General features: G+C 39.7%; 2 long non-coding RNA genes and 1 pseudogene across 2 annotated transcripts; all 3 read right to left on the reverse strand.

The window, feature by feature from the left end:
* Positions 1 to 16,138: 16,138 nt before the first annotated feature.
* Positions 16,139 to 19,746, reverse strand: LOC133814612 (calcium-dependent protein kinase 1-like; annotated as a pseudogene).
* A 493-nt stretch (positions 19,747 to 20,239) lies between these two features.
* LOC133816245 (uncharacterized) lies at positions 20,240 to 20,971 on the reverse strand. Its single transcript, XR_009885105.1, has 4 exons — positions 20,870 to 20,971; positions 20,684 to 20,794; positions 20,552 to 20,593; positions 20,240 to 20,348 (listed from the first exon to the last, which is right to left on the reverse strand). It is a non-coding gene; the product is annotated as an uncharacterized LOC133816245 (long non-coding RNA).
* Positions 20,972 to 22,738: 1,767 nt separating this feature from the next.
* On the reverse strand, positions 22,739 to 23,297 carry LOC133816246 (uncharacterized). Its single transcript, XR_009885106.1, has 3 exons — positions 23,075 to 23,297; positions 22,925 to 22,997; positions 22,739 to 22,850 (listed from the first exon to the last, which is right to left on the reverse strand). It is a non-coding gene; the product is annotated as an uncharacterized LOC133816246 (long non-coding RNA).
* Positions 23,298 to 24,584: the final 1,287 nt, after the last annotated feature.

A 24,584-nucleotide genomic window follows, 5' to 3' on the forward strand; every position in this document is an offset into this window, starting at 1 on the left:
GTGATAGAAGAAATGATGGAGGTTGAAATGATCGACACAAGACCGACCTGGATGACTCCCATAATGGAATACCTCACAACATGAAAGCTACCTGACGACAGAAAAGACGCAAGAAAAATACTTTATCAAGCTCTGCGGTACTTAATAGTGGATGGAACCTTGTATCGACATGGTCATTCGTTGCCTCTCCTACGATGCGTTCTGCCCAAGGAAGCCAAAACCATTTTACGATAAATACACGAAGGCTTTTGTGGAGATCATGTTGGGGGGCAAAACCTAACACTGAAGATATTGAGGCGGGGCTATTTTTGGCCCACTTTAATGAAAGACTCAATTTTGTATGTTTAGAAGTGCGACAAATGCCAGTGTTTCGCTACGATTTCCCGAGATTCTCCGATCAAGCTAACAATGATTTCATCCCCATGGCCATATGCGGTATGGGGAATCGACCTAATAGGCTCCCTACTTATGGGAAATGGGGAGTTCGTTACACAGTGGTGGCGATTGACTATTTCACGAAGTGGGTAGAAGTCGAGCCTCTGTCAACCATCACTTTAAAAAGAGTCCTGGACTTCGTGGTGAAGAGTATTATGTCGATTTGGACTTCCTAAGAAGACCGTGTCAGACAACGAGACACAGTTCGACAGTGGTCTCTTCACTAACTTCTGTGAAAAATATGGCATCACTAAGAGCTTCTCCTCAGTAGCATATCTGTAGGCCAACAGACAAGTCGAGGCTGTAAACAAAACCCTTAAGGCAAGCCTGAAGAAGAGGTTAGACGAAGCCAAAGGATTATGGCCCGAACAGCTCCCGCAAGCACTTTGGGCCTACTGAACTTCTCACAGGACCTCCACGGGGCATACTCCTTTTTCCTTGACTTTCAGAAGCAAGGCCATGCTTCCAATCAAAGCAATGGTAACTACTCATAGGCAAAAGACATTTGATCAAGAATAGAATGATGGACTACTTAACGCACCTCTTGATCTGGTTGAAGAAAAACAAGAAGACTCATAGTTACAGCTCGCCCATTATCAACAAAAAATCACTTGCTATTTCAATTCCAAAGTTAAGAGGCGCAGACTCAGACTGGGCGACCTGGTTCTACAAAGGGTGTTTTTAGCAAATAAGGATCCCAAAGATGGTGTATTAGGCCCGAATTGGGAGGGACCATATCAGGTCATTAAGGTTTTTCATGAAGGAACTTTCAAGATAGCTTGGTTGAATGGGGAATTAGTCCCAAGGACTTGGAATGCTCTACATTTAAAAAAAATATTATCAGGAGTACCACCATCAATGTAAGGCTTATTTATAAAAGTCATTTTTAATTAAATAATAAATGGATTGTTAAATAACTATTTCCTAGTGTTGTATTAGCTCGTGTTCTCATTTTTGGAGAAGCAACCAAGAGAGTTTATACATTCTGGTTACTTGAGGGGCACATAACCGTGATTGGCAAAAATTTAGCATGCTCGGATAAGATTAAGAAACTTAGAAGCGTGGATTAATTGATTATTCAATGGCTTTTTAAAGCTCGAGTTTTCAATAAACCTAGCGCGAACTAAGTTTAAATCATTTAAAATCCTAGATATAACCAAGTCTGAAGCTTAGAAGCTTGGATTAATTGATTATTCAATGGCTTTTTAAAGCTCGAGTTTTTAATAAACCTAGCGCGAACTAAGTTTAAATCATTAAAAAACCCTGGATATAACTAAGTTTAAGGCCTAATTCTTAACAGGAATGATACAAATAAGCAAACAAAACTTGGATATAACCAAGTTTGATAAAATCTATCTCGATCTAAAAGTAGATTCCTAAAATCTCGAGTGTACAAGAATCTAAGGATTCATAAGCATAAGAAGATAATAAAGGAAAGACAGGTGGATCAAAAGTTAGATATATATTGAAATAAAATAAACCAATTACACCGAGGAGAAAAAAACCTCGAACTGAACCCGAAGGCAATTGTTTAAATATAAAAAAACTATTAAACAATTACAAAGGAAACAAAAAAAAGTAGAGATCATTGGGCTTCATCAGCTCGCCCCACAGAAGTGACCTCCTCGCCGTCTCCCTCTACCGCTCCAGAAGCCTCACCAGTTTCTGAGGGTTCCTACAGGAACCGAGCCTTGAATTTAGCAAGGTACGGATCCTACAACCCGGGCTCCATAAATGAAAAGTTTCCATCCTAGTTGAAGGCCCTGCAATGGTATAACATCTCCTCTATGGCTGATGAAGACGCCACCTTTTCTTCCTTGGCCTCAGCTTCGGCCTCGAGTCGTTTTGCCTTGAGCTCACCAATCTCGACCTGAAGACATTCAGCAAGATGATTGACCTCGGCGATCTGAGCTTGGGAGGCAGATAGTGCAGTCTTCATGGCCTGCTCGCTTTCCTGGGAAGAGGTGAGAGCAGCCTGGGCAACCTGCTCATTCTTCTGAGCATTTGTCAAGGTAGCTTTGGCGGCCTGGTCATTTTCCTTGGCAGCGTCTAGCTCAGCCCGGAGCTCATCATTTCTGGCCCTAGAATGAGCTATGCTGTGGTATTGGGCTAGGATAGACTGCAAAATAACAGAACAAGTCAAAAATATAATATTAAAAAAAAAAACAAAATCACCACCAAGTATGGGAAAAGAACTCAGGGTGAGATTCATCCCCATGGAGGACTCAAGAACGTTCTCGGGGCTGCGCTCCTCAATGGCCCTCAGGTCCCTCGAGCTGGCTTTATAAGTGTGACCCACCATGTGAGTTGCGGTCTCATTTATGATACCCTGGAGGCCTCAGGGACCTTCTCCAAGTCCTGAGGGTCACCGGTATTCGAACTGTGGGGGCCTCGGCTTGAATAACCTAGGGAGGAGGAGGCGTGAATCGAGGTGGGGGAGGAGGAAGCGGTCCAACAGCGACATTAGCCACCAGAGCTGGCTCCCGAGTCAAGCTCGTGTCCTTATTCTTGGTGGAGAACTTTGAAGTGTTCCTCGTTGCAGGGATGGTCTTCTTCGCCACCCTGAGCCTCTTCACGACGGGGTTCGCGCCGACTTTCTTAGCCTGGAAAGCATTTCGTAGGTCGGGAGCTCCTAGTTGTTCCATCTCTTCGCCTAAAAAGAACAAAAGGTTTTAGTTCACAAAAATAATGTATCAAAAATCATTTATAAAGAAAGAAAGAAAACAAAGATCCTACCCTCTGAACTAAGGGAGGAGTCTATTATCACCAGCTCGGGTGTTTTGACCGGGATAGGCATGACCTCTGGCCATGGAACTAATGGAGGAGAAAGGGAATCTACAGTTAATACTTCTTGGATCCTAAGGGGTTCAGGTTCTTCCTCGGGGCTGGAGTTGTCTACGTATTGTCTAAACCCAGGGGAAAATGCACCCTGGAGCAGAGAAGGCCAGGTCCTACGGTTGATCCCTTATTCCTAAAAAATGGCGGATCTAAAATTTAGGGTGTTGTCAAGTACGATTGTGCCCCTAGGATAACTATTGTCATGGCATACCACTAGGCGGTCTACGCACTGGAGAAGGGTTACGTTTAGATCCAAGTTAGAAGGATGATGACTAATGAGTTGATTCATATTATAAAAAACTAACCTAAAGTCGGTAACAACCCTATCTAATTCCCTAAAGAGGTATGGGTTACCTTGGCCGGAGGGGCCGGCTGCTGCCCCTGATGCAACTCGATCTGGATCGGGTTCCCAGACAGCCTCGGAAGCCCGTCTTTTTCACACAAGAGGTACCTCAGCCTCTTCCTCCTCGTTGTCCTCACAGGCCGGTAAGACCTCTTGAGGAGTGGGAAGCTCGGGGATGGTTGGGAGCAAAGCCCGAGTCCTTAGAGCTAATGTTTGCCCCTCTCAGATAAACCCTCATGCCAATATGGTGGCATCGTTCATGACCTGGCGATAGTCCTTTTCGCCAAGGGGAAGCCTGGATAATTTTTTGTATTGACCCCCGAGGGTCACAAATTTTCCCGTCCTCGCAAATATGGCTGCACAAGATACAAAATCAATTAAAACATGTACAAAAAAGAAATGGTTTAAAGGAACAAAATTCACGAGCTGAGTTCATAAGGGTTGAAGACTTACGAGGATGGTTGAAATACCGGTGTTCGCAGTTCTTAAAGCCATTCGACATAAAGAATAGATCTTTATAGTCGTTTGGATGACTGGGAAGCTCGATGACGGGGGCAGAATTGGGAAATTGCGTGAGGAAGCTGAATCTGTCACCTTGCCCTCTCTGATCAGGGCTAGCTTTGAGGCAGAAGAAGTACAGTATGTCTGCCGGAGTGGGGACCTCCCACTTGTGCTTCAGAAATAAGTAATTCAACCCCGCCATAAGCCAATAGGAGTTCGGGGGGAGCTAGAATGGAGCCAGTTTCACGTAATTTAGAAATTCCATGAAGTACTAGTCCAAAGGAAGGAATGTGTCAGCCTTCATGTGTTTGTCACTCCAGGCCGCGTAATCATCTTGAAAGGGGGCACAGCTCTGTTCCCTCTCGAATGCAGGTCGGGCGAGAAGAATGTCAGATCCTACTTCTATATTGTGACTCAATAGGAATTTGTTAACTTTCCCTTGAGTCATGATTTTTGAGACTATACTTTCAGCCTCAAAATACGCGTTGGGATCGATCACGAGCTCCTTCTCCACCACTGAATCGAAGTGCGGGATGGGAGATTCGGAGGCGACATGCTTACCTTTGTTCTTCTAATGAGAGGACGAGCTAGAGGCATTCTTCTTCGGAGCGTTCTTCTTTTGAGGAGCCATCATATCGCCTTATGACAAAGCAGCCTAGTTAATAGGCGACCTAAGATGATCTATAACTTTGATGCGATAGTACGAAGAACGAAATGGGTTATTTTGGTGATACGGGCTAAAGTTAGCCTCAGCCCCATTGCGTGATGCCACGTGATGTCCTAGGCTACACACCTCGGTTTCTTAACAGTCCCCTGATATTTAGGGATCCGTGTGTTGAAAAGCCTGATATTTAGAGGCCACTACTTTCCTCTAAAAAGCGGTTTTGTGCAAAACCGCTTAAGGAATCGTAACCCTTAAGCTACCTGGTTTTAAACCTAGAAACCTTACAATTTTTATGCCCCAAAAAGGTATTTTCTAAACCTATTTGATATTAGAACTACCCCAGATTGACCCATAAAATTACCCAGTTTTATGAATGCCTTCATATTCGGTTTTACTTATGGAGTTTAAAATTGAAACCTATTCCCTATGAAGATTCAGAAATAGCCTAATAGTAACCACAATGAGTGTGGTGGATGAACATAGTTGAGAACAGAAATTCCATTAAAATAAAGAAGGGGAAAAACATTTCAAATCGAGGGATAAGATACTTACAGGAAAATACGTTCATTGATTAAAAGGAGTAGACTCGGCAATGGGAAGCTCTTGGAAAGCTTCTGAATGTCTGGGCACAATGAACAGTTTTGGGGATTTTGGGAAAGAAGAGAAGTTTGGGAGTTTAGAAAAGGGAAATTTTTAAATGCAAATGTGGTGAGGTTTGAAATTTGGCCATCCTATTTATACGTAAATTATTGAAATTAATCTGGGCCATTCAATCGAGTTAGTTCAAGATCCAAGGGCCAAGATTAAATAGACCAAATGGCAGCAAAAAGTTGACAAGACAATTATTACAGTCCTCGAAACCCGAACAGACGCCAATTGTAATAGACCACGTGTCTAGTACTCGACTAGTGGGCAGGCGTGGTTTTACACAACAAAAGTCTAAAAGTCCCTACAGTGTAGGTCAGAAAGTGATGACGTCAAACACGAGCAGGGACTTTGGGGGCAAATGTTGTACCCTAATTTTAGCATGAGTTCATTTGTTTAGCTCGAGTCCAGCTGGTAGATAGATACACAGAGAGATAACCGAGGGGAATATTATCTGCTTGTTATCCGCGTGGATAGTTTTAGATTCATAATGGGCATACGTGAATATAGACGTCCTGAGTTTATCTTGAACTAAGGGTGCAATGGCTGTGAAGTGCGAGCTCAGAATATTAAATAACTGTCGAAGCACGAGCTTGGAGGAGATATCCAGATTGTGATAATTCTAGTATATTGCATACTCAAGGATCCTCAGAGACTCAGGATCCCTTTATACGTTTATTTATGACCTAGCTGTCATAATTATTATCTGAGATAGCAGGAACCTGTTATCCTGTTATAAAATCATATCCCAATATAAATGGGAATTATTTGTATTAAATGTAATTATTATGTAAATAGTGATTGAATCACGCAGTTACCCACACCTGTCCATGGAATCCCCCTATAAATACTGGAAATATTGGACAGGAAAGGGGACCATTATTTTGTAATACCAAAACTCTGCCAAAATGGAGAGAGAAATAGTAATAATATTGACTCATGGACTAGGTGTATTTTAACCACTGAACCACGTAAAAGTTATGTGTTCTTGAATGACTTCATGTTATTTTTCATTACGGTTTACTGTTAAGCAATAATTTGTCTTATTATTTCTTAATACATTGTTGGCGAAAAACCGCGTCAACAGGAATAATAAGGTAATAGAATAATCTCTATATATATATGATATAGAATAATAAGAAGAAAAACAACAACGCAATACACAATTCAGAATAGTTCTCAGAATTTTTGCCAAACAAAAACTCTTTCTTATTCTTCTTTATTCTAGCCATTCTCAAACCATAATCTAAGTTCTCATGTGTTGAGAAATACTTATGATTCCTAATATTGCAAACCCATGTTCTCTATGTGCCCACACACATCTTGAGGTGTAGAAAACACTCCGGAAGATCGTGGTGTGAGTACTCAAAGCATTGGATAGGAAGATCGATAAATATACAAAAAGATTCAAGGACACTTGATAGTCTTCAAGAGGTAATTGTTCATGTTCTTGAATATTCATATGTTTTATGTATTTGTATGTTATATATAAATATATTGTATATTTATATATATGTTACATGATTAATAATATTGTAAGTTAATGTTTCTGCCTGGACGTTTTCTTGTTCATATAAACTGTTTATATGAATAATGAAAAAAAATTAATGTTGTACCCAATGGGCCCACCACGCCCTTTTCGATGCATTCTCTTAATGTTTTTCCAATAGGAAGGGCTAATCTCGGTTGGAGTCGACCTTTGTTGGGTGTGAACAAAGCCGAACATATCTGAACCTACAAAAGAATATGAAATATTAGCAGGATATCAAACACAGACAAAACATAAAGCAAAGATGATAAGAGTGTGGAACCTTCTTAATAAGATTCAGGTTCGAACATGGCTTCATCAAAGTCATCTAAAGCAAGTAGTGAGTGCGTGGATGCACCCACCTCATCACCCTCATGTCCAGCTAACACGGGTGAAGAGGGTACCTCCTCGATATGAATAGGCCCTGGGGAGTTTATGGCGTTCACAGGCTCGATACAATCTTCATCCGAAACATCAGCGATAGTAGAAGGAAACAACCCGACCTTCCTAAGGTTCTCTGAAGTAACGAGAACCTTGACGTTCTTCTCCTTGAGGGGTCGTGGCAATCAATGCCTTGGCCCTAACAGTCATGGCCTGGGTCGGGAGCAGTCTATTCTGACATGCTTGAACTTGGAGTAGTTGGCCTCTGCATCTTTTGTGAAGAAATAGTTGTCGACATATCTAAACGCCTTGTTGTTTCTAGAGTTCTCTTCCAAGAAGGTGTCGGTACCCTCGTTCGTATAATGGTGGAAGTACCTTGAGTTGCGTTGAGAAGGGTCCGTCTTCAGATCAAAAAAATAGTGGATCTCATGAGGTACTGGAGCAGCCCACTATCTACGATGATAGATAATGTACAACGCAGATAACACCAAGATAGTGTTGGGATCCAACTGAGAGGGACTAATACCAAACTAACCCGCCACGCTCTGGAAATACAGATGAAGAGGAAGTAGGGCACCAGACTTAATGGCAAAGCGTGTCCAAGCACACGTACCCAAAGGGGGGTCCTCAGCTCTGTCATTCGGACCAAGGATAGTAATTCAAAACGCCAGAAAGGTCGAATGCCTTCCTTAAGTTCTTTAACTTCTCTTTAGTCATGTCAGAGGAAACCCCTTTAAAACAAACCACCTTGTAATCAGTAGGGCGAGGCTTCTCAACCGGTTTCCATATAATCTTACTGGCAAAGGTGGTCCTAGAATCTGATGAATGGAACTCTTTTTTTCGTCTCTTCTTCTGTTGCCTAGCTGGCAAGACTGTCTTGCTCTTGGGACAAGGGCGAGCCAGCTTAGGTTGGAATTTGTGAATAGAACGCTCCTGAGGTTGAGTAGCCTGGCGATGAGAATCCTCAGTATATTCTCGCTAAGAACAAGAGTGATGGGGAACCCGACTGGTATCTCGGTGCAAAGGGCGTTGCGAGGAGTCTCAGTGACCAGATAGACTCCGCTGGGAAGAATGACTTCACTGAGATGTGCCTTGAGAGCCACAGGGAGTACTATGCTGAGAAGAGCCAGGCGAAGAGCCTTGAATGATGTGACTGGCAATGTGAGGAATATCTTCAGAAGGTTGCCAAGTTGTCTATTTTAGTCTCGCCATTGGGCTATACCTTTTCAAGAAATCTTCGTCACTGAATAAATATAGAGCGGAACTGGGGAGAGTCATTTTCAACTTTTCCAACAGCTCAGAGTACGCTCACTCAAAGACTTGTTAGACGAAGAGGACCTGGATATCTGCAACAAAGAAAGGACAAAAATTAAAGTTAGTATATCAACGTAATGAAACTCCCTACCACAAATCATATAGGCCAATGGTTGGGCACATATCCATTACTAAGGAGCAAAAGTGAAGAAATCAAAAGAAAAAAATTTAGGGTCTCGGATGGTCGGCCTATGGTTGGGCCGACTACCCTAAATCTTGGATCCTGGAAATCGCCCAAGGAGGATGGTGGTCGGCCTATGCTAAGGTTTGAGCGAACCACCAAGGCCTGGGAACCTAGAAATTTCCCAGGACATGGGAAATGAAGTCTAGACTTGGGTTTGTAACCCTGGGAGTTGCCTATGCCTGGATTAGTAACCCTGGGAGTCGAGCTAATCTGGGCTGGATTAGGTATCTGATCAAATGGTCGGGTGCAAACGTGGCAATGGCGGCAAAAAGATGGCATTCGAATAGATGTGGGTGTGGTGAAAAAGTACTCGAGTACTTTGATTGAGCAATCCACGACTGACGCGTGTCCACACTCGAGTGTAGTAGGTGTCTCAGTTTTCGCAAGAGGCAGTTCAAAAGTTTCCTTCTCATAGGATTTGAACTAATACTTTTGATGGGGCAAAATGTTACACCCAAATTTCGAGAATGGAGATTTTGATCTCGAATTCAGGCTTGTAAGATGTAAGCTCGAAATAAGCATATTCATCATGTAATCAGCATTGATGAGAAAGTCAAAGACGGTCTTGTTAAGTAGCAAATGCGATAACTTCAGAATTGGTGAGCTCGGAAACTACATGATCTCGGAGGAGTTCCGAGGTTATAAGTCAGGCTCAAAGTCATGGTGACATTGGTTCAACACTTGTATAAACCCCCTACTATCAGACAATATGGTCCGTGCTCGCGTATTGTGAACTCGGGGAGGATGGTCTTGATAACATCACTTGTTGAGAACATAGGAGAATCAAGATGCCGAGCTCATAATAGGTAAACGGTCTCAAAGGCGTGTGAATCTGGCATCCAAGCTCGCAAGATTGTGTGTGAACATGTTTATTGTTGTAAAATCCCTACATTTAAGGGATTTGATGTAATCTATTATTAAATCCCAAATATCATGGGATTTATGCGTGTACATAGTAATTGTACACATTTAATTGCATTTATTTAATTAATTTGAAGAATAACTCCCCGACATCTGTGGGAAGGGATTCGGTAAACCCCTCTATAAATAGAGTGGGACAATTCATTTGTGGGGGATGAAAAAATGAATATTGGAAAAACTCTGTACAATTGCTTCAAGAAAGCTATCAGAGAATTCCAAGAAGTTAATAACATAGACTTGTGGAGTAGGCAGATTTTAACTGCTGAACCACGTAAAAAATCGTGTCTATATTATTTGTTTCCTCTGGCATTTTAAGTTGAATTGCTCTTCTTTTCTAAGTTGACGAAAAACGACGTCAACAGTTTGGTGCTTTCATTGAGGGCTATAAAATAAGACGTGAACCTGTTTAGTTAGAAAGCCTCTCGAATCATCAATGGCCACTGCGAGTAACCCCAGTACGAGTGAGCGACCATTGCCCAATATACCTGAGGAGCAGATTCCTCATGCTGAAGATTACCCACGACGGTGTGGAAAGCAGCCCATGATGGATCCAGATCCTGAAGAAAGGAACGATTCATCCAACTCTCGAGGGCCGCCTGCCCCCAAGCCTGACGAGGATATGTTTTACAATCCTAAAAGATATGTTCCAATTATGGAACTTGAAAATCACTAACTATGCAAACAGTTGGCAGAAGCAACAAAGGGCAATGAAGAGTTAACCATATACTTAGCCCAGGCACCTCCTCGGAGGCTTAGGGACGTCCTCGTGGGAGCACAGTCGCTAGAAGGGAGGAGTAGGTGTCGCCACCAACATCCTAGCCAGTTCAGCCAAGGCCCTGAAGGAGTAACCGGGCTGAGGGTACTTCCAACCCGACTGTAAAAGCACAAACATGAACAGGAAATAATCGAGCCCCCTCAGTGGCTTGGAACTCGAATCCTGATGCTGCGCAAAACAACCCAGAACCTGACCGGGGAAACTCGGGACCATCTAGGCCCGGCAATGGGAGACAACCACCGTCACCCATAAGACAACCACCATCGCCAATAAGGCACCCCTCGCCAGTCCAAGAGGTTCCACGACCTGCACATCAAGATGGAAATCACAGACTGTTTGTACAATTGTGAGTACAAGAAAAGTCTACAAGAAGCCAGATGTCAAGATCACAGACTGCTGGGACAAGGGGGCCAGCAGGGGACCCACCTCGTAATCGTCGAGCTATGAGTTATGTAAGTGAAAGCTCGGATTACACTCGATCCATGAGAATTTAAAACACGGAACTGAGACATACGGTGAATCGAGGGAATCACCCTGATCTGCGGGAACACTTAAACCACAATTGAAGTCGAGATAATCCCCCAAACCCAAATCTGTGAGACCATATGAATGACCGCAAACAGTCAGAGTATAATCCCATACCGAGATAGGGAGCCGGAGTTTTTATTAACGATAACCAGCCCCCTCAAGTCTAGGCTAGACCTCCAATGGATTTAGTTCAAGAAAGGATTGAACAATTAGAGAGAGCATTCAGGCTCTTCCATAACGAACGTGGCAGGGACAAGGTTGAAGAGTCTGATGAAGAGCTCGAGCCTTTTGCCCCACATATCTCCAACACCCCATTCCCTCAGGGATTCAGGATACCTCATGTCCCACCATTTGATGGAAACTCAGATCCCTATAGCCATCTGAGCACGTTCAACATCATTATGCGAGCCAGCAATGTTGGTTACGAGCTCAGGTGTATGCTATTTCCAGCCACACTTACAGGACCAGCAAAAAACTGGTTTGAGAAGTTCAAAAGGCATTCGATCACGGCTTGGGATCAATTTTCTAGGGAATTTAAGAAACAATTCAAGGCTATGGTTGGCATCAGGCCCGAGGCCTCGACCTTAACCAACGTTCGACAACAACAAAACGAGTCGCTAAAAAGTTATCTCACGAGGTTCAACTTAGAAGTGGCCCGAGCATAAGATGTCGACGATAGTGGTCTCCTGACGGCAGTTAGAGCAAGGGTAATGCCAGGAAGTCCCCTCTAGGAAGACTTACAAAGTAAACCTGTCAGGTCTTTAACTGAGTTCAATCAAAGGGCCCAAAAGTTTGTCAATGTAGAAGAAGCGAGGTCAGCGCTGAATATGACCACTCAGCCCGTAACTACAATGAAAAACATGAACTCTGCCTCGACCTCGGCAAACCCCTCAACTTCGAAACCCCCTGGGGATAACCCTTCTAAAAGGAAGAAAAATGAAGGAAATAACCCTGAGGCAGATGGAGGGAAGAAGAATAAATGGGACAGATATTTCTTCGTATACAAGGTGTATACCGAGCTCAACGAGTCTCAGGAGAATATCTACCTGGCTAATGAAAACCAGGTCCTATTCAGATGACCTGACCCCATGAGAAACCAAAAAGCAAAGAGAGATTCAAATAAATACTGTAGATTTCACCGAGATATCGGACATACAACCGATGAGTGTCGACAATTGAAAGACAAGATCGAAGGTTTGATCTCGAGGAGTTATTTCGAACAGACGTCAGAGACTGAAATCCTAATCAAGCTTTCACAAGCCAAAGGGCAACAGCTGCACCACCTGCCCAAAACAATAACTCTCGAGCTTGGGAGGATGAGCGACCCCCTCCGATTGATGGAGAAGATGTAATAACCATCTCGGAAGGACCTCATATCGTAGGTTCAGGCAGGAATTCCCAAAAGAGATATGTAAACGAGCTCAAGATAGGCGATGGCTCTCCCTACAAACCCGAACCACGAGCTTTGAAACAACAAAGGGTTGAGACTCAACCCATAACCTTTACTAAAGAGGACGCGTCACACATCCATTTTCCCCATAAGATCCCCTGGTCATAACCCTCCAACTCGCGAGCAAGAGGGTACGCCGAGTCTTGATTTATAATGGGAGCTTGGTGAATATCCTTTATAAAGCCACTCTATAAAATATGGGACTTGCGCTTCGCGATTTGAAAGCATGTGCAACAACACTGTACAGTTTTTCAGGAGAAGGGATTACCTGTATGCGATCCATTGAACTCCCCGTGACCTTGGGAGACTATCCAGTCTCGGTAACCAAGATGATGAAGTTTTTCGTGGCGGACCTCCCATCGGCCTACAATGTACTACTCGAGAGACCCGCCCTAGTTGGGCTGGGGGAAATATCATTTGTTAGGCACCTGGCCATCAAGTTCCCGACTTCTAGTGGAATCGGGACGTTGAAAGGGGACCAGCTTGCGGGAAGGGAATGCTATAGTATCTCCATTAGGGGAAAGAACTAAACAAGTGCACAGGCACTTGTAATTATTCTGAACAAGGATGGGACAGTCTTCGAGATAGATGAAGAGATCAACCCCAGAATAGAAGAAAGGGCTGACCTTGAATCTCTAGAAAAGCTTGAGGAGGTCATGCTTGAAGAAATAGACCCCACAAAGATATTAAAGGTGGGTAAGAATCTTTCTGAAGAAGCAAAATAGCAATTAATTCGCTTCTTAAAAGAAAACCAGGATGTATTCGCATGGTCACACTCATACATGGTGGGAATCAGTCCAAATGTCATGAGTCATGCACTTAACATCGACAAAAGCTTCCCCCCGAAGCAGCAAAAGCGAAGACTCCTGGATGACGATAGAAAGAAGGCCCTCAAGGAAGAAGTCGACAGGTTAAAGGCAAATCAATTCATACAAGACGCCTTCTATCCTGATTGGATTGCCAATCCAGTGTTGGTTCCGAAGCCCAACGGCACGTGGCAAACCTGTATCGACTACTTCGACCTTAACAAGGCATGCCCTAAAGATTGTTTCCCCTTACCTCAGATTGATCAGTTCATAGATGCCACTGCAAGTTATGGCATCATGTCATTCATGGATGCTTATTCTGGATATAACCAGATCTCCATGCACACGACGGACCAAGAGCATACGAGCTTTGTAATAGATAAAGGGATATACTGCTATAATGTCATGCCTTTCGGACTCAAAAATGTTGGAGCAACGTACAAAAGACTGGTAAAGAGAATGTTCATCGAGCAGATAGGTAATAGCATGGAAGTTTATGTTGACGACATGATACTCAAGTCAAAACATAACAATGACCATGCGGATGATCTCGCAGAATGCTTCACCGTACTACGGAAATATAACATGAAACTCAACTCGTAAAAATGCTCTTTCAGAGTTTCTTCGAGAAATTTTCTGGGGTTCATAGTGAATGCACAAGGAATAGAGGTCAATCCTGACAAGATCAAGGCATTGATTGATATGCCCTCACCTCGAAAGCATAAGGATGTTCAGAGTTTAACTGGACGAATGGAGGCACTAAGTAGGTTTGTTTCAAAATCTACAGATCGTTGTCTTCCTTTTTTCAACCTTTTGAGAGGGGGGAAAACGTTTGAGTGGTCAGAGGAATGCGAGCTTTCATTCTAGGAACTAAAGAAACATCTCGCCGAACCACCGATCTTGTCGAAGCCTATCACAGGAGAGGTCTTGTACTTGTACCTCGCTGCCACTGAGCACACCATCAGTGTCGTACTCATCCAAGAAGACAAGAAGGTACAAAAACCAGTGTACTATGTCAGCAAAAGGTTACTGGGGGCAGAATCGAGATACCCTATAATGGAAAAATTGGCTCTCAGCCTGATCCACTCATCTTGAAAGCTTCGGCCTTATTTCCAAGCACGCCCTATTCATGTGTTAACTGACCAACCACTATGACAAGTTCTATCTAGACCAGAAGCCTCTGGAAGATTTTTAAAGTGGGTTGTTGAACTCGGACAATTCGAGATCACATATCACTTGAGAACGACCATAAAGGGATAGGCCCTGGCGGATTTCATTGTAGAATGTACTGGAGTGTCTAACGACGAAGTTGTAACCCCAGCCCATGAGTTGTGGAAACTTTATGTCGACGGATCCTCCAACAAAAATGGATCGGGGCCAAGTATCATACTGATCACTCCAGCGGGAAGTCGATTTCATTACGTTTTAAGGTTCAACTTCAAAGCATAAAATAACGAAGCTGAATACAAAGCATTATTGGCAAGACTTCGAATATCCAAGGAACTCAAAGCAAAGGCTATACACTACTATAGTGATTCACAGTTAGTGGTCAACCAAATTTTAGGGGAATATCAGGCTCGTGGCATAAAGATGGCTGCGTATTTGGAGAAAGCCAAGGTTGCTCTCGGACAGTTCGAGTTCTACGTTATCGAGCAAGTTCCTCGAGAACAAAATTCAAATGCAGACGCATTGGCCAGGCTTGCTACAACTAGTGAGGTCGATACACTAAACGTGGTCCCAATAGAGTTTCTATCGACCTCGAGTATCAGTGAGCCTGACGAAGAAAACGTATGCATGATTGACTCTCAACCTACCTGGATGACCCCAATAATCGATTACCTCGAAACCTGAATTCTCCGAGCAAAATAGAATGAGACTAGGAAATTGACGTATCAGATCCCGAGATACACTATTGTGGAAGGGAGGTTGTATCGAAGAGGTTATTCTATGCCACTACTCCAATGTGTAACTCCACCCGAGGCAAAGAAAATTCTAGAAGAAATTCATGAAGGATTTTGTGGATACCACACTGGGGGGCATAGCCTATCCAAAAAATTGATAAGACAGGATATTTCTAGCCCACAGTCAAGGCAGACGCATTCGAATATGTCAAAAGATGTGATAAGTGCTAGCGATTTGCTTCAATTCCACGAGCTCCACCTACCGAGCTAACCATGCTGACCTCCCCATGGCCATTTGCGGTGTAGGGAATCGATCTTATAGGCTCACTACCAACAGGCAAAGGTGGAGTGAAGTATGTTGTGGTCGTGGTTGATTATTTCACAAAATGGACCGAGGCCGAACCCCTGGCAACAATTACCTCACTACAAGAAAAAATGCTTTTAATAACACCGAAAATGTGTTATCAAAACATACCATAACACTTTTTGATGTGTTAAGACCGACTATGTTATCGTAGGTCAGGGTACTTTACATAACACTTTATCATTGTTATATAGATATGTTATTATACTGTCAACGATAACACAATTTCTGAGTTATTTTAATAAATAGATAAGTATTTAATTATGTTATTTATAGTCGATTATATAACACATTTCAATATTTGTAAATTTGTGTTATACTACACTTTAGTATAACACATTTTTTGTGTTATACTACACTTTAGTATAACACATTATTTGTGTTATATAATGAAGTTTGTATAACATAATTCTTTGCATAAAAAGTGTTATTGTAATAGATATTATAACACAATTTTCGTATTATAACACTAATTTATTCCATTATATTTTAAAAAAAATTATATAATTAAAATTGACTTTCTAATATATACTAGCATCATCAAATGAACTTGATTTTCAAATAACAAAAAGTAAAAACATTCAACATTGTATTAACAATCCACAAATTAGTTTAAAACATTCAACACTGTCATCAACAACAAAATGTTCTTTAAGTATTCAAGGAGTCTTAAATATTCAACATAGTGAAAAGTTACTACTTTCAACACCAATAGTTCCTTTATGCATCATCGCCACGAACTCGTTATAATCTATGCGCCCATCCTGCACGGAGAAAAAAAACGTGGGAGAAACAGTAAGGTCTTGAAGATGAAACAAATAGAAGTGATAGCCATATCGAATTCAACCATGAATCACAGAAAACAAATGCAAGTCTTGAAAGAATGCAGGTTTCATTTTAGTAGACAGTAAGATGTTTAAGCCAAATTCACACTAGCAGTAGCAATTCAAGAAAACGTAAATTCAACCACAGAAACAAGATCTTAAATTCTAATGAGTCCATCTTGATATTTGCAAAACAAAACAACTAATGGCTCAAAATAAAATTTGAATGATCATATGCCCTATGCAAGGAAAACAACTCTTTAAATCTCTGAATTTTAATTTACAACCATTCAATTGGTGCAGTAATAGAATAATCATCAGAGAAATACTCACATTATCCTGATCAACTTCTTGCATCATTTCTTCTAGCCGGACGTCCTCTACACCAAACTCCTCGCAAGCATGTTGAAGTTCGTCTTGAGTAATGTAGCCACTTCCATCTTTATCGAAGTAGGAAAATGCCGCGAACAAATGATCTTCTCTCTCAATTTTGTTTAAATGTAAAGTGGCTACTACAAACTCTCCATAATCAATTGTTCCACTGTTATCTACATCTTCCTGCAAATCAGTAAATAAGTTAAACTAAGAATATATAATGTATTATTCTCCAAACAATTTATGAATTAGTTCTCTATCATATCCTTGAGTGATCACCATAATTGAAGAAGAGAATAGCATATTAAAAGGTGAGTAATCTCATTGCTTATGATGAAAGAATAATATTTCAATTTCAATGATTTCCTGCTGAGATTTGTCACCAAAGGTGAAATATCTTTTGAAGTAATTTAGAAATAGAACAAGAGTAAAGCAAATTGTCACATATAAGGATATTTTATATAAAAAAAAAACATATATAATCTAGATTGAAAAAAATTTCAACCTCTTGATGCTTGGTTTAAAGTTGAAACCATACAAAGCCCAGAGACCATTATAAGGAAAAAGGAACTAAAAAAGCAACCCATAGTCCATACTAGTGTATATCTAATCTTAAAAATCTATGCCATGATATACTAGCATATCGATCCAAACTACAGGGAAAATCTTATTTAGTCCTAGATTTAAATCTTTTCATTTTGATCCTAAATTTTTTAAAAGTGTTCCCAATAGTCCTTATTAACATTAATTGTAAAATATAAAATGACGCTTTTAAAAGGCTTAGAGATCAATACTAAATATTAAGTTCTGTATGAAATTACAGCTGTGCCCTTAAATTAAATCTAACAACATGTGTGTTCAGGGGCTAAAGTGGAAAAGTTTTAAAGACAAAAACAATATATTCTGACATTTAGGGTACCAAAAGGAGAGCTTCTCAATAGTTTAGGTGTTTAGAATCATCTTTTAATATATACTTAGCTCTGGGAGAAGCACAGTTTTTTCAGCCTCTTCATTTGGAATCTTAATAAAAAGAACAAAGATATCCCATTTATAATTGTTTAGGTGCATAGAATCATCTTTAAACATATATGAACCTACTGCTTGCATTAAATCATAAATTTCAAATTCCTTAAGATTAGCTCAAAATCTTTTCAAACCAGCCTTAAGTTCTTCAAAAGTGATTTGACCACTACTGTCAGTGTCTATCATTTTGAACATTTCTTTGAGGCCAGCAATTTCTTCTTCAGATAAGCTCTCTGCAATTACCTGCCAAAAAAAGGGGAAAGAAATGAGTAGAATAATTACAAGTCATCTATTAATTTAATATAGGTATATGACTATCAATTATTTGGCTTCAAACCATTCACTTATTTAATACATAAAGTGACTTACTCTAATAGCCATTTTCTTGAGCTTGTTCATTGCAGAGAATTGCTTCAATCGACTTAATATTGCAAAATCGAGAGGCTTGTCAGGAGCCACACCGCCAACTTGAACCCAGGGATGGCCTGCGAGACATATAAACAAAAGGTCATCAGTGCAAACAGAATGTTGTGCCTAAGAACACCTTGATATAGAATTATACATAAGCAAAAAATTATGACAATTGTTGAACAAAAATGATGAGAATAATTATTTATAAAGTAGCTGAAATGAATAACAGATGCTTTTCCAAAAAGCTTTGCTCAACAATAATTGCAACCCTTTAATTTTAGTAGCAACACAGGTCAAACACAAAAATTGTAATTATGAAAGCAAACCAGTGACAGAAACTCGCACAAAACATCATGTGCAGATATCCGCCTTTTGGGATCTCAAATAAGCATTTTCCTTACTAAATCTTTGGCACCTTCAGAAATACTAGGCCATGGGTCTGTTGAAAAGTCTAGGTCACCATGTAATACTTCTTCAAATATCCCTTGCTCGCTCTTTATTGAAACCAAGGGGAAAGAAAAAAGGTCACAAAATACACATACAGAGACACAAATAGAAACACAGATACTAAATACAACAATGACTAACAAGAAGCATCTTTAAAAATCCTACCAGCCCAAAATGGAGGCACTCCACTTAACAGAATGTAAAGAATCTTTCCAGCACTCCAAACATCTGCTTCTAGACCATACCGCTTGTGTAAGACTTCTGGTGCAACATAATATGGGCTACCAACCACATCACTAAATCTCTCTCCTGCAAATGGGAATTGAAAAATAAAAACAGATTTTTTATTAGCTTCTCATACAAATTATGGATCAGATCTAGTTCTATGTTGTGTTAAACAAGCCCAACAATGCATCATATAGTCGGAGAATAGCTTTCCATTAACAGTTGCAGTCATTAAATAACCCTTGCAAGCTGCATACAGAACAAGGAAAAAAGAAAGTGTTATTAAGGCCTTTTTAATAATGTTATGTTATGAAGACATAAAAGTAACAGAGTTTTCTGGACATTACAAGTGGGAATCCCCTTGCAAAGAGCCCAAGACCCACAACAGAAACCAGTAGCACGATTATAATAGGACTAAATAAGCTATTTATGAAGAAATTTTTGCTCTTTTGGCTAGACTATACGCGGATATTTTTCTTTTCATAATGTAAAAATTTTATTGTCTTATTCTTTGTGGCATTTCTAATTTCTAATTCATGTTGATTGCAACTTATAGTTTAGTCCCTTCACTTATCTTTTTTATTCTCTCTTTTCAATCTGAATATGATTCAAACCACTCTCTCTTCATGATCATGTACCAGAATGCATGGAAAATCAAACTCGCTACTATTAGAAGCCTTTTTTGTGAATTAATGGTACTCACATACCTTGATCCAGAGTGAAGAACAATCAAAGTTTGTCAGAAGCCATTTATGTGCATTCATGTTAAATGAGTCAGCTTCTTCAACACCATCAATGTAGTGGCAATATTCTGGACATATACAAGAACTTCCAGCATATGCAGCATCCACATGGAACCACATTCCATGGCTCTAAAATGGCCACATTACAACTACTGTAAGACTGTGTAAACATTTAGTTTTCTTTATTCTAATTATCTGAACTTTTCAATTGTCCCAAGTGACCTAAGTTGCCATTATCCATGTTTTGTTTTAGATGTTAGGAAATCAAATATATATGCTCAGTTAGTTGCAGAGGAAAACAAACAAAATTACCAACTAAAACCAGAAAAAGCAAATATACTTACCAAAAAATTATCGAGGTCTTGACGGTCATGGTGGGAATAGTATTATCTAAGCACATCTAGTTTCTAACAAACCATACTCCTTTACTCATTCGAAGATATTCAAAATATACTTACTAGTTACTTAGAAGATAGTCACATGAGTATATGTAGAAAGCATAAGCTTAGATATGACCACGAACTATGACTTTAGATCATTAAGAAAACATGTAAACAAAACCAGAGAACTATATAAATGATATTAGAATGTCAAACTAGGAATGCATTGCAAGAGAATGGAAGCTTATAGATTACCCCTAACAATGTGACCAAGATATGAGCTCCACTGCATCCTAATGGGTGTCCCAATGATACAGCCCCACCATGTACGTTAAGGCTTTCCTGAGATATTTGGAAATTGGAAGAGTAAAAAAATGTAGATAAGGATAGTGACAAAATGGAGCAAAGCTTAAATGCATTGTGGATAGATGAATGACTATATAAATTGCAGAAAATGGAAGAGTGATCACATTTAAAATAGCATACATTTCAGACTTAAGAGTAAATCAACTTGAAAGAAATTATCTAGTTTTCTCCAAACTCACAGGATTAAGACCAAGCAGCTTTTGATTGGCTAGAGCTACAACCTAGAGAGAAGAAGGACAATTATAAATGAATGAAAAAAAATGCTTACTAAATTAGGAACAGTATAGGGATTACAAGTACTAAAATCTTACAGAAAATGCTTCATTTATTTCATAGTAATCAATCTGAGAAGTATCTAAACCAGCATTTGAAATAGCTTTTGGTATCACAAGGGCTGGAGCAGTTGTAAAGAATTCAGGTGCCTGTGAAGATAATCTTCTTTGAGCTATGTTTCAGCAACAGTAAAATAGAACTAGGAAGCCAATTCATTGGAGTACCTGAGCTGCATCAGCATAGCCCTTAATCTTTGCAATTACTTGCAATCCAAGTTGAAGTGCCTTCTCTCCACTCACTAGGACTAATGCAGATGCACCATCACTATTCATGATAAAAACCAAACCATATTAAGGCAAGTTAAAATCGGAAACCCTAGTCACACACACATAAAAATAAGAAAAAGGTTGCCCACATAAAATAAACCAATTTTGTTGTAGCATAAACTACAATAAGTGTTGCACACCAGTTGCTTAAATGTACAAGAAAGTAAATGAGTATTTAGATAGTACAAGCCTCTAAACAGAAGGCACGGGAAACAATATATCTGATTGCATTACCACACTAAGTTAATAATTTTTTTTTTAGCATTGGCGGCAGGGGGAAAGAGAGAGGTGGGAACCTTATGATTGAAGCAGCATTGCCAGCAATAACAGAGCCCTCGTTCTGCTTGAAACTTGGTCTTAGCTTTCTTAATTTTGCAGCATCAAACTATGAAGAGAGACAAAACAAATTAAAAGTACTGAAGCAAGTATTGAAAAATCTGACTTAAAATCTACTTTTAACTAGAAATCATCTAAAGGCTTTGCTGAGACAATTCCACCAAGAGCAAATACAGATCCAGTGAACAACACCATACACACAAAAAGAACAATACCCTGACAGAGACAAAAATGCATTTACCATTACAAGAAAAGTTGGATACCAAACACAAAGTTGATTGAAAAACAAAAGAAAAGAGAACACTTTATAAACAGGTAAACACTTTTTTCAGCTTTGCATATACACATGCTTAAAACTAGCTAGCTCTTGCTCAACTTTCTCTCTTTCATTATATTTATATACATATATGTATAATTATGAGAATAGAATTGAAGAGAATTTAAATAGCTACAAGTTTTGCAATACGAGACTACCATTCAAGTATAAACATAAAAATTAATAAAATAAATAATCATCAATATTTGCATACAAAAAAAAACTAAAAATATATTGATCAACATCATATTTAAACCTCAATTCTTCAAAACCCAAAACCAAGAGCAACTAGAAGCAAATTTAATGTTGTTTCCTTTTCTACACTTAAAACATCTTTATCCTTTTTGTCACAAAAAATTAAAAGGAATAACCGTAATCTTTAAAAGTATAACTATATGCATTCAAATTAAAAGAATAATTACAACCAAAATCTATCAACCTTAACAAAACACAAACTTGAATATCAAATCCACAATTGAAACTACATTGAATGCACCAAGCATATCTAATTATTAATGAGCATAGCATTTCAACATAAGAGATCCTCTCCCTTTTATTTATCGATAATTTTCAACACTATATCATCCATTTTTTACAGAAGAAATTTAGATATTCTACACCAAAATAAAACATTACAAGTGTTATTTATTAATTCTTAAACCAATATGGGGAAACAAACACAATATCAAACAAGATTTATTTAATTTATGAACAAAACACATAAATACAATCACATAAATATACAATTGAATTAAACAAAAAAATTAAGACAATATATCTCTTAAAGGAGTCCAAATATAATGCTCTTCAAAGTCACCACCAAATCCACAAAGTCTCTCAAATCACCCTTTGAAGGAGCCCAAAAAAACAAGACAATATTAGTTATCAATTGACTAATTTGCAAATGAAACACAACAAAATGCCCAAAAATCTAGCTGAAATGGTAAAATGCCCAAAAATCAAGCTTAAATGTTCAAAAAATCAATCAAAACTAGGGAGTAATAATCAATCAAAAAAGCAACAGATTATTGGGTAAATAAATCATCATCATTCATATAAAAATACCTCAGCCATCACAATAAAACAAATAATTACCCAATGAAAGTAAAAGACAGACTGTCAATACTGTTGCAAAATTGACCTTAGGGCTCTTAATCTGGTAGGGACATCTAGCAGGAATGATAACAGCTTCTCCTACGTGTTGCATGAAAGTCCAAGGTTCAATCTCTGGTAAAAATAAAGATGGGTTAGATTCAGTTATTTCAGATTACCACAAATGATGAAACTCACAAACTACTTACCAAACTCCTCCTTAAGCCTCATTTTGTGAGTGGTGTCAAGAAAGAAACTCTGATCGAGAATTGGATGATCAACCTAAGGCAGGAAAGTTAAAAGTTTAAGAGAAATTATTTGACAGGAAAAGACAGCAACATTTTAGCTTTTACACTTACCCGCTTGTGGCAAGCAAACTCATTAGAATGCCTTTTGAGATAATCTATAAGCTTGGGAACATCTTGTCTGCGAAAAACATCCCACTGGGCACCGTCAGACACTGCTAGTGATTTCTTCCCATCATGATTGGAGCTTTAATTGTTACCCTTGAAACTTTTCCTGTCTTCTGATGTTTCTGAGCCATGTATACTCTCACAAGAAGGTAGCAAAGTTTCAGAATCAGATTCAACATCCCGAGCAATTTTCTATCCCATGATTCGTGAGTGGCAACAGAGGAACACGATACCCGAGCAATTTTCCTAAATCCTGGGGTAAAACTGGAGTAAAACAAACCAAAGATACAACACCAATCACTCATATTCCTAAAACCTCATAATGGTACAGGGCATCTGATATAAAAAGGATAAGAAATAACAAATGTTGATTAGAATGAACGAGTAAAAGGATAGAAAAAATTCAAAGCTTCATAGAAAATGTATGAAACAATACCAAAAATACACACTGTTAGAATCAAGAACATACTCTGTAGACGATTGGAAACGACGAAGACAAATCTGAACGATTGGAAACGTCGAAGAGCCGAAGTTGTACTCAGAGCAATGGACTGACTTCAGAGACACCGTAGGCGAAGATGAATGGAGGAGTCGAACAATGATTAACTTCTAGCGAAGAGTGCGAATGAACACAGAAGTCGATCCCGGTAGTTATAGGGGAATGAACGGAGAAGTCGATCGTAAAGAGATAGAGAAAGACGAGAGAGAGAGAGACTGACAGAGAGATAGAGAAAGACGAGAGAGAGAGAGGAGATATGAGGGATGGAGGAGACTTGAGTTGAGATTTGAGGGATGGAGGAGATTTGAGCTGAGATTTGAAGAAGGGATGGATGAAACTGAAGCTAGATAGAGCTGAGATTTTGACAGAGTGATGGATGAAACCGAAGGATTTTTTCTAAAAAAAAAATGTATAAGTGGCGGGCTCCCAAAATATTACTGCCTTTTTCATTTGCCACATATATAACATTTTCCATAATACTTTTTCATTACTATTATATTCATGTGTTATGGAAATTGGTATTTGGTGTAGTGGCTCGAAAAAAGCTTTAGACTTTGTGGTAAAAAAACATCATCTGCCGATATAGAATGCCCAGAAAGATAGTGTCGGACAATGGTACCCAGTTCGACAGTGACTTGTTTACCCATTTCTGCGAAAAGAATGGGATAATAAAAAGCTTCTCCTCCGTCGTCCATCCCCAGTCAAACGACCAGGTCGAAGCAGTCAACAAAACCTTTAAAAGCTCCATAAAGAAAAGGTTGGAGGAGGCTAAAGGAAGGTGGCTCGAGGAGTTACCCCAAGTTTTGTGGGCCTATCGAACCACAGCTCGAACTTCAACAAAACATAACCCTTTCTCCCTAGATATGGATGCGAGGCCATGTTGCTAATTGAAGTCGAAATACCTACAATACGGACCCATGCCTACGGCCAGGCCTCGAACCAATCCCAGCTCGAAGA

This window comes from Humulus lupulus, chromosome 2, assembly GCF_963169125.1.
Source record: "Humulus lupulus chromosome 2, drHumLupu1.1, whole genome shotgun sequence".
In the NCBI taxonomy this organism is placed as follows: domain Eukaryota; kingdom Viridiplantae; phylum Streptophyta; class Magnoliopsida; order Rosales; family Cannabaceae; genus Humulus; species Humulus lupulus.